General features: G+C 37.0%; 1 long non-coding RNA gene across 3 annotated transcripts in view; it reads right to left on the reverse strand.

Annotated features, from left to right (window-relative positions):
• Window positions 1-972: 972 nt before the first annotated feature.
• Window positions 973-18410, reverse strand: part of LOC137637189 (uncharacterized) — an 18901-nt gene continuing 1463 nt past the window's right edge. For 2 of the 3 annotated variants that reach the window (XR_011043440.1, XR_011043442.1), the window contains exons 2-6: window positions 16243-16492; window positions 13904-14121; window positions 12260-12347; window positions 10002-10183; window positions 973-8200 (exon numbers count right to left, since the gene is read on the reverse strand). This is a non-coding gene — a long non-coding RNA (uncharacterized lncRNA). Of the gene's footprint in view, window positions 8201-10001; window positions 10184-10300; window positions 10468-12259; window positions 12348-13903; window positions 14122-16242; window positions 16493-18410 lie in introns of all 3 variants that reach the window. The other variant, XR_011043441.1, reaches the window with a different exon arrangement.

The raw sequence follows: 18410 nt of genomic DNA on the forward strand, positions 1-18410 counted from the left end.
GGTAGTGAAAGACTGACAGCTCGTGGGCCGTGGCCGTCTAGGGTACTGCAGGTGTGACAGGAACTCCACTGTCCCGCGACGTAATTTTTCTGCTATTCTATACTGTTTACGTGAAGTGAATATAGTTGTTTGTAAAAGGATAAGGGCAAGGTGTAATTTATATACTTAAATTATATTGAGGCACAGACATATCTGTGTATGAAGACGTTTGAGAAAGTCAACAAGTAGATAAAGCACGTAGCAACAAATAACCCTGAAACATTCATCGTCATTGAAATTATAACAATATCATGAAAAAACGTAAACAAAATAGTAAGCAGCACAGATATTTTAAGGAAATGAGTTCAATAAATAATAAAAAACTGAGAAAGATAATTTATTATTAAGATATATGTAATAATACAGTACACTGCATAAGTTGCAATTTAGAGCCTTTATTTAATTTCTTTGTTTATAAGATTTACCTTAATTAGGAGTATTGATAATTTATAAGCAGTGCATATATATATATATATATATATATATATATATATATGCAAAAGCAGATGTATATATTCGAAAGTGACGGCATGTCATTAGTGTGACAGCTTTATTCCTTTATTGGAAGACTAATTTCCGTCAGGGAAAACCCTTGCCAGGCAAAGCCTTGATACTTCGCTAAACATCAGGGAAGCCCTGTGCGAAGCTTTGCTCGCGGTTTCTCCATTTCTGACGTCACACCGAGCAAAGCTTACCAAGCAGTGCTCGCTCGTGTGGACGGGGCCTTATGGTAACATTTGTTTCTAGTTCTAGTTTGTTCAGGCCCTTTTTTTAGATATTTTGGTTCAGTATCTTAAACGTTAGTAAGAGTAGCTTGTATTCGATTCTCGCCTTTACCGGCAGCAATTGTAATCTAATTAGTGCAGGAGTAATTCTATCCCTATTGTGTAGTCCATACATTAATCTAGCGGCTCTGTTTTGTACTCTTCTGACTCAACTCAATGATATACCCTTAGCTTGCTTACTTACACCGGTTGCTGAATAGAAATCTTAAAATTATTATTTCTTATATTTGGTCCAAGAAGAATTCATGATCTGAATTTCAAAGTAAATATCTCCTCTAAAATTGACAACAATTGACACAGTGATTCAGTAAGATCTAGTCTTAAATAAACCCATAGCAGTTGACCAAAAGCATAATATGGGAACAAACGTGATGTAAACGAAAACGTATACAGCGAAGATGCGGAATCTGATGCGAATAACACTGAAGAACAGGAAGATGGCAAGTGCAGCAGCAGCAAGCCAGTGAAGGACAACCAGCAAGGCCTACAATGTGAAGTGTGCAGAAAAAAGGGTACCATTGCGCATGTGCGAAAATCATTAAGGACGACGAGTACAAATCTTTCTGTGAGATGAAAGGGAAGGTAATGTGGTTCTGTACTTCTTCTTGCAAGGGAAAATACAAAAATGTCAATTAGACAAATGAAAAGCTGAGGAGAGAAAACGAAGCACTGAAAGAAATTGTGGATAAACTAACATAGTCTTGAAAGGATAGAAGAAAAACTTGACAAACAAATTTTGATGCTGTAGAACTAGAAGAGAAGATTAAAGATCATATAAATGAACACTTTGAAAGGGAGAAAAAGAAACCAAATGTGATATTTGGGGTCGAGGAGTTTGTAATCAAGGATGGAAATGAAAGAAAAAGACAAGATAACAAGTATTGCAAAGACCTTTTTGAAGTGTAAGAGTTACCAGAAGAACACACAAATATAGATATGGTGTACAGGCTAGGGAGATACAGTCAAAGAGAAGAAAGTGATGAAGGTAGTACCAATAATAGCCAGAGGGCAACCAGACCCAGGTCTAGACCCTTATTCATTCCAATGGAAAATGAAATGGGAAATCATTAAGAATGTAATAAAACTGAAGCATGTGCAGGATGATAAGTTGGAAAATATATCAATTGTCCCAGACAAAACTTTTCAAGAAAGGTTGGAAGAATACAAAAACCTAAGAGCTAAATTGAATGAAAAATTGAGCACAGGAGAAACACGATGGTACATAAGGGGAAGTGGAAAGCTATGTATAATAAGTTTCAAAACTAAATTGCCCAACAATATCAAATTAGGAAGCAACCAGGATCTGGTACCAAATGTAGAAAAATATAGAAACTTGTACATGAAACTGATAAATATACAACGATGATCACAAGTAAAGCGAGTCAAGTGGAAGATTTCTTAGATGAACGTACAATTCTTTGTATCGCCGAAACAAAACAAAGTTGCCAGAACAAGAAATTCAAAGAAAACACAGGTTGCACAATATTAGTAAGGGATAAAGGAGATAAGAGAGGAGGAGTAGGAATTATGATACTGTAGATAAGAAAGAGCACATATACATGTGGAGAAACAAATGATTCAAAATAACGACATACAGTACTACACGCTTCATGTCAAATATTTGAATTCAACTTTCAGTGAATTGTGACATATTTTGATACTACAAATTACAACAGAAATGTTGCATATTACGGGTATTCTAGAAAATGGACCAGATTCACCAATAATACTTTAAGGAGATTTCAACGGACACCTAGGATTTATAGGACAACAGAGTTTGGACAGAACAGTAAGCATAGTCCTCGATATTGCTGAAAAACACAATATGGTAATACTGAACGGTGACCCCCCTTACATGGAGTAGGGGTGACCAAAAAAAGCTCTTTCCACTTCATCTTATGCAGTCAAGGAATGTACAAAACATTCCAAAAGATGTTGATTGATGAAAACAAAATCAAATTTGATCTGCCAGACCACCACTTATTCGAAGCCCTATTTAGGGTGAAATATCAGGCAAACCCCAGAAGAAAGGAGAGAGAGAGAGAGAGAGTGAATGACTTATATGAAGCTTAATGAAGAGACAAAGAAAAAAATTCCTAGAAAGATTTGATCAAGAAAACGGTGGAATAGATAAATGTCAGCTAGAACTATCTGAATAAAAAGCAAAACAAATCTCAAGTAGAAGAAATGGAAACCAAAAAATTTTGGAACAGATTCATAGATATTGATAAAAGTGAACCTGTATGGTTTACAAACAGTATAAAAAAAGAAATGAGTCAAAGACGAAGCTATAATAAGAAGAAAAGGGGAGCAGCAGATGATCATGAGAGAGAAATATTTGAAAGACAATATCAACAACAAAAACAAAAAGTTCAAAATCTAGTGAATGATGCAGTAACTCGGTACGAGACAAAAGTAACAAATGAAATAAAGCACGCTCAGAACAGAAGCAAAAGCTTAAATAAGTATATAAAGAAGCTTAGGAGAAAAAAATAAAAAATAATCCCCAATTTGAAATATGATATTCAAGGTGCTTCAAATTGAAGACAAAAACAGAGACAAGAGTTAAAACAATACTGGAAGGACATCTATCAGAAACTCGATGACTCAAGTATGGAACCCAGAGAGGAGGAGGATATATGAGAAAGAAATGAGGAATACACACTCTCAAGATTTAACAATTGAATTAGTACCCGACAACACGAGTACGATACCAAAAATCGTAAAGAGAGAACATGCCGACACTGTAGTAACAGTGATACCCGGAAATATTACATCAATGAAGAAAGTGGAAATAACAACAGTAATAGACATAAAACAGTAAATACAAAACCTCAGAGATGGAAAAGCTCCTCCTGGGCCTGATGGAATAAAGCCAGAAATATTCAAGACAGCGAAATATGCACAAATGGACTGAAGAAGGCATACAAGTCTATTGTGGAAAGTGGGGAGGAAAATCCAAACTGGGACATATCTAAAACTATTCTAATTCCAAAGGTAGTAAAGCCTGCAGCAGCAGCAGCAGTTCATTAAGGACTTTAGACCTATTGCACCCACAACCATTTCATACAAGATCTTTATGGGCATTATAATAGAGAGAGAAAATAGAAGAACACCTAAAAGAGAATGGCCTAACAAATGTACATCAAGCAAGCAGGATTCACAAAGAAAAGAAGAATAACAGATAATCTTGACCTATTAAAATATTGTATTGAAAGCAGCTTTCAAAGAAAACAGACGCTCTTTGTAATCTCAATTGATTTCCAAATAGCCTTTGATTCCATCAATAGAGGCAAATTGATAGAAACGGTAATGAAATTCAAAACGGATTGCAACATCATTGAAACAATAGCAAGTTTATACTCTCACCACCGCAAAGAACTTTCCTCAACAACAATAAACAAACCGAGATAGAAATAACCTCAGCAATTAGACAAAGATGTCATGGTTCAACAATACTGTACTACTGTTCCTGCTTGTCACGTACATAATATTAGAAAAGCTCCCTCCAGTCAGAAAATCTTGGCTATAGAAATGGGGAAGTTTTCAGGATAACAGCACTATTCTCTGCTGATGATGGACTCATGCTTGCACAAAAAGCCTTGAGGAAGCAGTGAGAACAATAAACACACTGACAGAAACAGCCGCAGCCGCAGCCTCATGTCGACTGTCAATAAATAAATAAACAAAAGAGCTGCATAATGATATATAACAGAAAAGAAAAATATCCAGAAGAAATTGAAAATATCAAGATGGTAGAAAGTATAAAATATTTAGGAATAAAAATATATAAGAGGAATGCTTCAAAGATTTCAAAAAGGACTGCATACTACAAGCCAGACACTATGCCAATATGATATACTCAACAGTTGCCAATGCCTGTAATCAAATCTTAATAGGAAAAACTTTCTGGAAATCAATTGCAATGCCATCTTTTCTTCACACAGCAGAAATTCTAGAATACACAGAGGAGGAATTAAAGACTTTCCAAAAGATTGACAATCAAGTGTACAGAGCCATTCTAGAGCTACCAACATACACTGCTAGCAGCGCACTGAGGTCGGAGATCATCATCGGCGCTTCCTCAGCCAAGAAATGAGACGTCAATCACAAAATAATCCTTTGGGTCAAGCATCATCTTCTAGACAGGCAAAGTCATGATTAGCTGCTAAGAGACATATTCCTACACCAGTTCTACGACCAAAGAGACAAAATTGACTAAGAAAATAAAGAAAGACATGCAAATAGTAGACGTAAATCTGTCAGAAATAGAACATTCATCTATTGCAAAATTGAAAGAGAAAGTAAGAAATGTAGACACCAAAATGTGCAAGTCGGACATGGAAGAGAAAGAAACACTAAGAATATATAAGCATTATAAGAAAGAAATAGTCAAAGTTAACTGGTTTAATCACACGTTAAAAACTAAGCTGTTGATAAAGGCAAGAACACACACTTTAGATCTAAATTGGAGAGGCAGATACAAAATGTATGTATGTGTGGCCATGAAGAAGAAGAAGAAGAAGAAGAAGAAACATTGCAACACTTTTATATATTACACTGCGAGATATACAAGGAAACAAGAAATAACTGCACACTATTACATCAACCACATACATATTGAAAATGAACGTGAAATAATAGCGGACATTCTTTGTTTCAGCAACTGTGATCAAAAAGGAAAAGAAAGCAGAAAAAATCATATTCAAGAACTGTGGAAAATAAGAAAAAATAATCAAACAAGACATCAAGTGACAAACGACAATACCATATAAAGAAAAGAATAGAGGAGCCGTTGCAAAGGCTTATCCTCAAAGTACAAGTACACAATAAATAGCAAGTATGTCTCTCTCTCTCATATAACGAGAATGACAGACAATAGGTGGACATTAAGAATAGCAGAATGGGGACATAGACACTGTCAAAACAGTAGGGGAATGAAGAGAAGACGGTGGGTTAACAAACTAAGAAAGTTTGTGGGTATAGATTGACACAGAAAGACAAGAAACACACACAAGAACCAAGTTGAATGCAAGGAGCACGAGACCCGAAACCTATCATTATTTGGTAGTTTGACCAAACCGTTATATATAAAGATACGTCAAAGATTAACAGCCAATGCAATATGTATGAAATAGGAGCCTAAGGCTAAAGATAAGAAGAAAATTGCTGTGTAGACATGGTCTGAGAAATAATCAAAGTATATTGCAATCTTTAATAAAGAAGAAACAGGTAAAGCTCCACTAAAATGAGACAAGACAAAAGGGAGGAAGCGAGAAAAAACACTCGCAAATCATTGCTTTTGCATTTCAGACCACCGTGATTCTTCTACGCAGGAAACGTAAAACGCTACACATTAGATGCATAGATTTCAAAGGCAACTTGGAAGGAACGGACTCAGGATGAGAAAAATATAATATCACTGGCGACTACACTAAGGAATTCATAAGACACGCAATAGTGTGGCTCGTGCCTTCACGAAAAGGAATAACTCTACCTTTGCAATTAAAATATTAATAAAAATGCCGCACCAAGCAACACAGGGGAAAGAGGTGGATAAAGGAATATACAGGAAGGCGAGAGTTGAACACGTGGGGCCACAAAGGGTCCCCGCACGGGATGAGAGAGCGCGGCGCGATGTTAATCACGTCGCCACCTTCAGAAACTTACTACTGGTGACCGAGACCTGGCCACGCGCGCTCACTGACCCGGGTTGCCCCAGGGAGCGTATTATTCATCCGCTACAGAAAACGGAGATAGGGGAACCTACATAAAATTCTGCTGCTGGTCGGTTGGGAAGAGAATCCCAGATACTCCTAGGAAAGTAGTTTGAGGTAAGTACTCCGTGTTGGAACAAATAATATTAATAAGAATGTCACCCAAGACTGTAGATGCGATACGGTCATACAAAGAGACAACAGGAATAATATATTGAACTATAGAATGTGAACTTTGTTGTTAATAACAATTATGAATATACAGTTATAAATAAATGGCAAAAAGATGGCTGAACAAATTTATGCATAACATTTGACCAGAATATGTAAACATATGGCATATAGGAATAGATGACCATTTTTACACTTTGGGGATATATCACAATCATGCAAGACACTACATAACTTGATATCATCTTTCCAAAATTAAACAAATACAATGATAAAATGGACACAGTTTTGATTCTACCATCTAAAGAAATAAAGCTTATTCAAAGTCAAGTACAAAATAAAATTCACTCCAGTACTTTCTGATAAAAAATGGAATTAATGTAACTGCAATATACCTTTTAAAAAGCTTTACAATAGGTTTTACATTGACTGTACATAACAGTTTATATAAAAACCGCAAAATAAAAATGAGAAAACCACGGCCAATCTGTCAAAATACCAGAGCTTTTTTTACATGGCGAACGACGTTAGCCGCTCATAGGAATTGTGGGCCGTTGTTCTACTGGTAACACCAAAACCTTCTTCGAGGCTGCTGCTAAGACTACATTCAACAACGCCCCTCCCACCTTCCACCACAAATGAAGGACTGGATTTAGGACTCAAGATACAAGACATATGTTGAAATATAGCATTAACCCTTTTACCCACAAAGGACGTACTGGTACGTTTCACAAAAGCCATCCCTTTACCCCCATGGACGTACCAGTACATCCTCGCAAAAAAATGCTATAAAAAATTTTTTTTTTTCATATTTTTGATAATTTTTTGAGAAAATTCAGGCATTTTCCAAGAGAATGAGACCAACCTGACCTCTATGACAAAAATTAAGGCTGTTAGAGCAATTTAAAAAAAATAGACTGCAAAATGTGCTGGGAAAAAAATAACCCCCTGGGGGTTAAGGGTTGGAAATTTCCAAATAGCCTGGGGGTAAAAGGGTTAATATATTAAGTAAAATATGGTCACACTTTGGATGTTAAGTTATGGTGCATTAGCGTTGTCCTGAAGCTGGTCGTAGTAATCTACGACCATTTTTGATAATTTTTTGAGAAAATTCAGGCATTTTCCAAGAGAATGAGACCAACCTGACCTCTATGACAAAAATCAATGCTGTTAAAGCAATTTAAAAAAAATATACTGCAAAATGTGCTGGGAAAAAAATAACCCCCTGGGGGTTAAGGGTTGGAAATTTCCAAATAGCCTGGGGGTAAAAGGGTTAATATATTAAGTAAAATATGGTCACACTTTGGATGTTAAGTTATGGTGCATTAGCGGTGTCCTGAAGCTGGTCGTAGTAATCTACGAGCTCCATCGACAGGTTGATCTTGAAAGGCATTGACTCGAAGAAGATGATGGACGTGGCCGAGACCTTCTTCGTGGCCGTGTAGAAGCCTTCGTGGGTCAGGTGGCCGCCTTCGGGGAGGTCCAGACCTGCGATAAATGGAGACTGTTTTAAACTACTGATAAAACCAGACTCTAACTTTCAGATACTTTTGGTAAGCAAGGTCTTACAAGTAATATGTTTGGCAAAAATAGAGATTTTGTTCAAATCATTTAGAATCATTTCATTTGACAGGTTTGTGAACAAAATACATCAGAATCAAATTTATTATACAAAGAAGTGTGATTTCTTGATTTCCTGGTCAAATAATATATTAATGACATGATTTTAATGTAGAATGCGTTGAAAAAATACAGTCAAGTCAAATATGAATCTACTATGGATACAGTAAGTAACACGGGAGACTGACGACATCTGGCAAGTTTAGACTCTTGGTGATACTATAATTTAGGTTGGCTCTTTGAGAGTACAAATGTACCAAGTCACTATCATATTCAATCTTCAACGGATGAATTACACGTCCACAGGTTATATCATTTGGTGTTACTTGAACTCACTTGTATAAAGTACACCTTGATTACAAACATCTACACTATAATCTATATATATAATTCTATATTAATTTATACATCTGTATTCCTATTTTTGTTTCAGAGGCAAAACTGACAAAACTTCAGTTTTCAAGAAAGATACCAACATATTTTCCATTATTTGCCTGAATTTTTAAAAATGATTCTGAAATCTTCAACTTGAATTTTCTCAAAAAAACAAAACAAAACAAATGAAACATGATAAGAGGGATACTGCGTTAATTCGGGCACAGAAATGAATCAAAACTCTGACTCCAATTAAAGACTCTTGGAACTAGAACACAAGAGTAATTATTTATTATCATTATTACTAGCTAAGCTACAACTCATTAAAAGCAGGATGCTATAAACCCAAGGGCTACAATAGGGAAAAATTGCCCAGTGAGGAAAGGAAACAAGAAAGTAAATAAACTACTGTATAAGAGAAGTTATGAATAATTAATATATTGATCTGTCATATGTAAACTATGAAGAAGAGATAATACTTATGTCAAACCTGTTCAACACAAAAATATCTCAAATAATTCTATTCTTGAATATAAAGATATTCCCTTCAAATTCATCAGTCAGAAATTTATTAAGGACAATAACCAACGTGAAAACCAAAACAACGTATTTCTACGTCGATTATGAAAAAAAACATTCTAAAACTCATTGCCTGAAAAGGTTGATCAGTCACAAGTTTACTGGGGGTACATATATTTATTTCCTTCATTTCTTTCCTCACTGGGCTTTTTTTCCCTGCTGGAGCCCCTGGCCTTTTAGCATCTTGCTTTTCCAACTAGGGTTGTAGCTTGGCTAGTAAGAATAATAATAATAGTCAACGAGAAAGGCAAACCAATGTCGTCTTCTATCCTGATCCCATAAATATTCTAAAACTAATCGGCTAAGGAAATCGATTAGTTTAACCAAGCTAATATAAGTGCAAACAAGATTGCAAATTATCATTATTATTACTTGCTAAGCCACAATCCTACTTGGAAAAGCAGGATGCTATAAAGCCCAGGAGCTCCAACAGGGAAAATAGCCCAGTAAGGAAAGGAAACGAGGAAATAAAAAAACTACGAGAGAACACGTAACAACCATCTCCGCGTTGTCAAGTGTACGAGGACAGGGAAGTGAAAAGGCCAGAAGAAGACTATTCGGTGTATGTGCATGCATATGTGAGCTGTGACCTAAGAGAGAGATCCAATGTAGTCCTGTTTGGACAGTCAAAGGACCCAATAACTCAAGTGGTAGTTATCTCAATGGGTGGCTGGTGCCCTGGCCAACCTACCACAACAAAATACCGTTGCCTTACCCATGATACGTCCATGTGGTTCCACCTACGCCGTGTACACGGCCAAGTTAGCCGGAGAGCCGGAATAAGGCTGCGCGTTAACGCCCCATTTCTCTGGGTCCAGTTCGAATGAGGCCTTTAGACAACGCTGCTCCTTGCAGAGATTCTCTATCTCGTCGATGTGTTCGTTGCCTCCGTAATACCTGTAAGAAGAAGAAACATTATATCGGTACTTTCTTCCTACATATAATATAAAGTATTTTGGGAGTACAGTATAGACAAAAGCAAAACTTTTTTTTTCTTCCTACAGTTATCCTTACATTAAAGGGTCGGTTACAATTTGGCAGTTTTTACAATAGCACGGCCTTGCAGCTATCATCAACCAAAGTTATTGGCAGTGGTTTTAACCCTTGACTACATAGTCCAACTGCGAGACAAAAAGAGTTTCCACAGATATTGGGAGATGTGCTAGTTGCCTCCGTAATACCTGCAAGAAACATTTTATTGGTACAGTATTCTAAATCCACTACTACTCCACCACGGCAGCTTATGTCTCGAAACCAGCTGCTCCTCGCCTTTCCCACAATCAATTTCAACTGTAAGCACATTTTTTGATAGACCTTTCGCTCGACGACCTTGACCTTTCACCTAAGAATTTCAAAATGGAATCCATTTCACGTCTCAAAATAACAATGAATTCGTCAAAGTTTCACTATACGAGTCAATTGTGGCCAGGAACTTGTTCACAAACAAACAAAAAACAAATGGGTGAAAACATAACCCTCTTCATTGGTGGAGGTTAAAAAAGAGAAATGGTTGGCAATATCTTTAAAACAATTGATCAAAAACCTCTTTATAAACTATTTGAAGTGCTGATAAGCAATGGTTTATCTGTATAGCACTTGATCAAATTAAAAACGCTTTCGATAAAGGTTTGACAACATCAGCCACTTTAAAAGGCAGCATTGTCAACACTTGATCTTTGGCTATACACAGCATCACCTATTGCAAAGTTCAGCTGCTGTCGCACGACGTCTCCTCCTCCTCCTCCTCAGCTTTCCGTCAAGTGTACGAGACAAATCATTCAAAGTACAAATGCTGTCTTATCTACTTATCAAGAGTGAGTCGGCCATAGTCCAAAAAACTTTGACATTATTAAAACACAAGTTAAATCCACCTCCAATTTAGTGTTCATTTCCTGCACCCCACAAAACTGAAGGTATTGACTCAACCAATGACCTCAAAGTATAAAGTCTAAAACCTGTTTATAACAAACAATGAAAAACCTACCTAAAATACTTTTATCTTCTGGGATTCTTACAATCGTATTGTCTCTATCATTTTCAAAAGACTCAAGGATTGCAATAAGGGGCACAGGAATGGAGGTATGAAGTTAGTAGTGTAGCCAGAGTCCAGGAGGCCACTCAATACAAGGTGGGGAGGGACTGGAGTCAAAACAAAAACAAAAAAAAAGGCCATATTAATATGACTACTAATAGCCAAGCTACAACCCTAGTTGAAAAAATAAGATGCTATAAGCCCAAGGGCTCCAATAGGGAAAAATAGCCCAGTGAGGAAAGGAAATAAGAAAATAAATGATAAGAACAAATTAACAATAAATCATTCTAAAAACAGTAACAATGTCAAAACAGATATGTCACGTGAACTAATAACGTCAAAACTGATATACGTCGTATATAAACTATAAAAAGACTCGTGTCAGCCTGGTCAACGTGAAAACATTTGCTGGTGCAACTTTGAACTTTACAAGTTCTTCTTCTACTGATTCAACTAGCCTAAGATTAGGAAGATCATTTCACAACTTGGTCTTCTTCCAATGCTGTCAAAACTAGAAAGTCAAGTTTGGTTTCCAAGCAGAAATACCTGACATAACAAGCAGTTGAAAAAATCACATTATTAAATACAATGGAAACGTTACGTAGTAAGCAGACCTAAACACGTGGTAGCCTTATACAATGGCTAACAGGCACCCCTCAAAAACATCAAATCCTGTAGCAGAACCATACAAACAGAGTAGCAGACATATAAGAATGCTCAAACCCAGAGGGGGTTTGGCCATGGAAAGAGAATGGGGGGAGTTTGGTTGGCCTGATTTTAATTTATGGAGATGGTTCTATCGTCAAGTAGAAAGGGTAACTATACCAAATATAAAACACGATTAGGAGGCAAAATTTAAGCGTATAGAGAAGGTTTGAAGGTTAAATGAAGAGGGTAACTATACGAAATAGATCATTGCCATGCAATTTGCTTCAACTAACCTTCTCTCTTAGGATGATGGCATAGACCTTGGGGTCCTCTTGGGAGAGGGGGTCTGGCAGAAGGTCATTTGCATCTCCGTTCATCATTCTGAGGAGATAACAGCGATTAGAACATATGCAGTAACATCATCACCACACAGTCACACCAGTAACACGTTTTCCCCTCACACCATTTTGCTTTTTCTTAAAATAAGTTCTATGTACAAGGCATTTCTAATAATTGGGTCTATAGTTGGGAATTATTAAATTTCTCTTAAAATTAGACATTTATGCCTTTACCAATTAGACCTATTATTGATAATATACATACATATATACATACACATAGACACACACACACACACACACACACATATATATATATATATATATATATATATATATATATATATATATATATATATATATATATATACTGTATACAAAATACTAATTAAAATAATAAACATCACAGACCAAATTTTGGATTCATTATAGTTTTATAGATAAAAAACATATAGTTTATCTTTTTAGTTATGAAAGTATTTCAGCAAATAATATCGGCTCATCATTATACTGTACTCCAGTTAGCCGATGGCCACTTTCTATGATGACAACATTCAGGGTACACACACGGACATTTTTATATCCTCATTTCCTTTCCTCACAGGGCTATTTTCCCTGATGGAGCCATCATAGGGCTTATAGCATCCTGCATGTCCAACTAGGGTTGTCTCGCACAATAACACAAGAATCCAGATTGGAAAAGATCGAATTTCAAAGATTCTAATGACTAAATTTTCCTTTTCCTATAAATATATAGCTTGATACTAATGTTAGAAACAAACAGTAATAATAATATTATTATTATTATCATTAGCTAAGCTACAACCCTAGATGGAAAAGCAGCATGCTATAAGCCCGAGGGCTCGCTCCAAAAGTGAAAATAGGCCAGTGAGGAAAGGAAATCAAGAAAATACGAGAGAAGAAATGAACAACTCAAATCAAATATCCTGAGAACAGTAACATGAAAACAAATCCTTCATATACAAACTATAAAGAAAGATTTATGTCAGCCTGTTCAACATCAAAACATTCACTGCAAGATTGAACTTTTGAAGTTCTACACATTCCACTACCCTAAGATTAGGAAGATCATTCCACACCTTGGTCGTCGTCGCAGCTGGAATAACACTTCCATAATACTGTGTAGTATTGAGCCTCATGATGGACAAGGCCTGACTATTAGAATTAACTGCATGCTTATTATTACAAACAGGATGGTACTGTCAAGGAAGATCTGAATGCAAAGGATGGTCAGAATTATAATAAACAATGACAGAAAAAAACATTCTTAAGGAGAAACTTCAAGAATAATGGTCGTCAGGGCCAGCGTCGATATAATATCTTATAAAAAGAGGCTGGTGCAAGACTACAGGAACATGGCCGACAAATCATCGCTTTAAACCTAAAATTGTTGGAAATTTTGGCCTCAATTTTGCCCGTGACATATTTTTGGCAGACAGTCAATCAGTTCCACAGTTGACATGGTTGTAACAGTAGTGAGTATCTCAAGTATTGCATCTCAATGGTCTGGGATGCCAGTCTATAAGCTGCTGCTGCTACCACCCCGGGACCAACAGAATCGGTCCACACTCTTCTTACCTGTATCCAAAGCCGTTGTTGTTGTTCCGAAGCGTGGCCTCTACTAAGGGTTAGGCTGCCAGGGCTGTTCCGAAGCGTGGCCTCTACTCTGGGGGGGGGGGGGGGGGGGGGCTGCCACGTTCGGAAAGGCGTAGTACTGCCAGACTGTGCCGCCAACCTCCTCGGCCAGGGGAGGGCCATAAAGGGTGTACAGTTGTTTTTCGACTAGCATCGTTATCCTGCAAAAGAGACGCAGATTAGGGTTGAGGAGTTACAGGAGATTTCATAATTCAATGACAGGAAATAACAGAAACAAATATTACTGTATCAATAATTTGACGTAGAAAACTAAGCATATATAAGAGTGAATAAGTCAATATTTTCATTGTAAGAATTTTTACAAATCTATTCATCATAAACCTATTTTCATATTAATATTAAAAAGCTAATTGCAGTTTAGTTCAAACTAGAAAATATAAATGTCATTATATAACAGGATTAATGAGGTGGAATCATTTCAATATTTACCAACTATGATCTCTAATAAAGCATCTTTAGGATTAGAATTGAAAGAAAGATTGAAAAATGCAAATCAGACAATGGATAGGGTAAGTCAAATTTGGAAATCAAATGGCCTGAAACTACATATAAAAATCAGGCTCTATAACAGTTTAGTGAGATAGTACTACTCTATGGACGCGAGTCCTGGTATGACAATGAAACGATATCCAACACATTTTGTGGATTTGAGAAAACTCTCTCAAAAGAATATTGGGAGTTAAATGGCAGGACAGGATTAGAAATAAAATTATAAGAGATATTACTCGACAGTCATCATAAGTGGATGAGATCATGGTGATAAGGGGTAGATGGAGATGGTTTGGGCATCATCCTCCTCCTCCTCTTTGCATTCCCCAAGAGAGATTAGTTTACCAAACTTTCAACTGGGCCCCACAAGGTGCTCGAAGAATGGGAAGACCCGGAGGGGGGGGGGGGCCTACACGCCCGAGGAGGAGGAGGATTACGAAGCGCGTAGTGGATGACGAGTGGACAAGTATTGCTTTAAAAGCTCCTCAAGATAGAGACGCGAAATCTAACCGAGGAGAATACGATGAAGATATAACAAAAATACCATGAAATGTGAAAACTGCGAGTGACTCCTTGGGTAACAGCAGTAGTATTTCCAAACACTATAATTCTGCAAACCTTAAAACAAATCTGTTTCAAAGCCTTCATCAAAAAGCCACAAAGATAAACACCTCTGCAAATTCAGGACAGATTTCCTAGTTATAAAACAGAGTTAAAAATAATTTCTCGGCAACAAAACACCAGTAAGACACAAGAATTCTCAGTTATGATACAACACCCAATCAAATCATTTGCCAGCTAAACAAAATCTAATAAAAGCCAGATTTTTCATTTCTGACAGAGCTGATAGGAGATTTCTCAGTCATACAAAATCATTATTATTACTACCTAAGTTACAACCCTAGTTGGAAAAGCAGGATGCTATAAGCCCAAGGGGTCCAACAGAAAATATAACCCAATGAGGAAAGGAAATTACTATACGAGAGGTAATGAATCATTAATTTCTTGAGATTAGTAACAACGTTAAACTAGATCTGTTTTAAAGGTTCAAAGGCCACTCGTGAATGGCAGAGGCAAGGGACTACAGTGACATTGCTGCTGCTGCTGCCCTATCAAGCAGGACAACAAAGCCCTACAGACTGACCATATAGCCTATACATATGATCAGCGCCCAAGCGCCCTCTCCCCCCCCAAGTTAAGATCAAGAAGGGGCAGGCAATGGCTGCTGATGACTCGGCAGATAGACCTAAATGCTCCTCCAAACGCAGCCCCCATCCTTAGCTCACAAGGAGGGTGGTGAGGTTGCAGCGACCAAAGTAACCAACAAGTTTGAGCGGGACTCTATCGATCCCCAGTCTGGTGTTTACCAGTCAGGGACATTTATCACATCGGCCACCACAACTCTTAAGTCTTAACGGGAGAGAGAGAGAGAGGGCACGTCCACACACTACCCAGCCAAAAGCAAAAGTGGTTACTCAACCCACAGGTGTGAGTCAACGGGATAGCTAGTCTACCCCAACCCCCTCCCGCTAACTAGCGGATGGGGTAATAATCCCTCACTAAAATTGTCTCGGCTGGTTTTCGGCGTTGCCGAGAGCAATACCCTATATATAGCCGAGGTTTGTATCTGTGTCGGAACAAACATATATCCAAGTCACATAACTGGCAGGCAGTTAAAGAAGATTACAAGTCGCAAATATAGAAAAACCTTACATTGGTGACACAAGACCCTGTCAACGCAAAGAGCAAATGCGCAGTAGGCAGAAACTTACCAATTTTATGACTGGATGGTGATCGTGAGAGAAGGTAACGTCATAGCAAGGGGTTTACCCCCAGGCCAACCACTGAAGTGATAATAGTGTCCATTGCCATGGCAACGGATGGCCCTCTAAGCAGTCAAATGCCAGTCCGTGTGTTTCCCAACGGATTATGCTGCCTAGCATTTTTCTTCGTTCCGACAGGCAAAGCTTTGGCTTTCCCAATTGCTGAGAAGAAGAATCCCACCACGCCACGGTTGCCTCCCTGATGAGTGTCAAAACAATTAAAATAATGCAAAAATCAAAACTAATAGATGGAGTACAATGAACAATATATTGTAAATGTAAATATAATACACTAGCAATTTACGCTAGAAAAATATTCATTACTGAATGAAAACAAGACCGCAAACAACTCGGATACTATACTGCTGAATAATGAAAAACCTTATTTAAGATGCGAGACTTTCATTCACTATTCATGGGACCATCTCTGTCCCCACTTGGTGATAGACGAGAAAGAAATTGAAATGGTAAGCTCCTCGTCTTTCCTCTAGTGTTATCAACCAGGCCCAAAACTGTCTCTTACCAATACAGTATAAAACTTGTAAAGTTCAAATTTGTAGCAAATGTTTTCACGTTGAACACGCTGACACGAGTCTCTGTAGTTTATGTATGAAATGTTTTGATGTTACTGATTTGAAAATATTGAAATCATTGTTCATTATTTCTCATTTTGTTTATTTATTGCATGATTTCCTTTCCTCACTGAGCTATAAAGGTACATTTTTGGGAAAAAGTCGCCTGCCCCCAAGGAAAATCCGCAAGTTTCCTCACCGTCCGGGTCATAAAGGCAAGTCATCATTCAACAAAAGTCATTATACTGTATTGGGTTTGTGACCTGTTCACTTCTAGGTTAGGTTAGGTTAGGTTAGGTTAGGTTGGTTTGTTAGGTTCTGTAACCTTTTTATATATTATGTAAAGGGTATATGGAACAATTCTTTAAAACACACATGATAATATTACCCAAGCATTGCTATCGTTAGCGATGTCTTTGCAATGTTGTTAACACTGTGTATCATTGGTAAACGTGGCTAATTTTATCGTTAGTAGTACATAACGTGAGGTTTGTGACCTGGCAACTCCTCCAAGGTTAGGTTAGGTTAGGTTAGGTTAGGTGGGTTTGTTAGGTTCTGTGTAAACGGTATATGGAAAAATTCTTTGAAATACACATCGTAATATTACCGTAACATTGGCAACGTTAGCAATCCCACCCAACGTTGGTAACACTGTGTATCATTGGTAACATTTCTAACGTTATCATCGTTCTCAGTACATAAGCGAGTCGAGTGACACCGGTGAACGAGTCATTATACTCAAACATTTTTACAACATATATAACAAGAGTGATTATATTTAAACATTTTAACAGAAAATATATGTTTTCCTGTAGAAAATAATAACGTGATTTAACCGGCTTTCGCCTTCATTTCATCCGTAATAACACCAGCAGCAGCAGCAACCGGTTGGGCAACCTAAAGTACGAAGAAGAAGCGTTCATAAGATGACCTCCTCTTCTCCACAGATAACAACCAAAGTGGTATGTGATGAACATTTAATGAAAAACAGTGAATATGTTCCAAATACTGAAAAATTGTATCCACTATTCAACTGGAAACTCATTTGGGAACATGTCAATAATAAGTATATAGAAAATAAAAGTACAAGTAGTTTTGTTTAAGTATGTTCATGAAATTTCAAGTACAAATGATAAGCTAGTTATGAAGAAAATCAAAGATGTTAAGGAATGCAGTTGTGGATACATAGAAGCTAATATTATGCATTTGGTATAATAGTACTGTCCTTTGGTTAAGAATTTGTCGTCGTCCTGGGTATTGGAATTGCTTAGAAAATGTTGTTGTCAATTGAAAACTAATAAAAAACATTAAGGATTATAAAACTAGGTTTTGAAGCTAACTCAAAAAGAGATGAAAATACAGCAATGGTAATATTATTAGCAGATTTGATTTCAAGTATTAGGGTTGCAGCTTGGATGGCAAGACAATTGGGAATAAATGCTGAACAGCAAATTATTAAGTGTATCAAGAATAAACTGTTGAATACATTTAATGTCAATATTATTGTGTATAAGAATCATGTTCAAAATATTTTCACAAAGATTT

This window comes from Palaemon carinicauda, unplaced genomic scaffold (genome assembly GCF_036898095.1).
Source record: "Palaemon carinicauda isolate YSFRI2023 unplaced genomic scaffold, ASM3689809v2 scaffold570, whole genome shotgun sequence".
Classification (NCBI taxonomy): domain Eukaryota; kingdom Metazoa; phylum Arthropoda; class Malacostraca; order Decapoda; family Palaemonidae; genus Palaemon; species Palaemon carinicauda.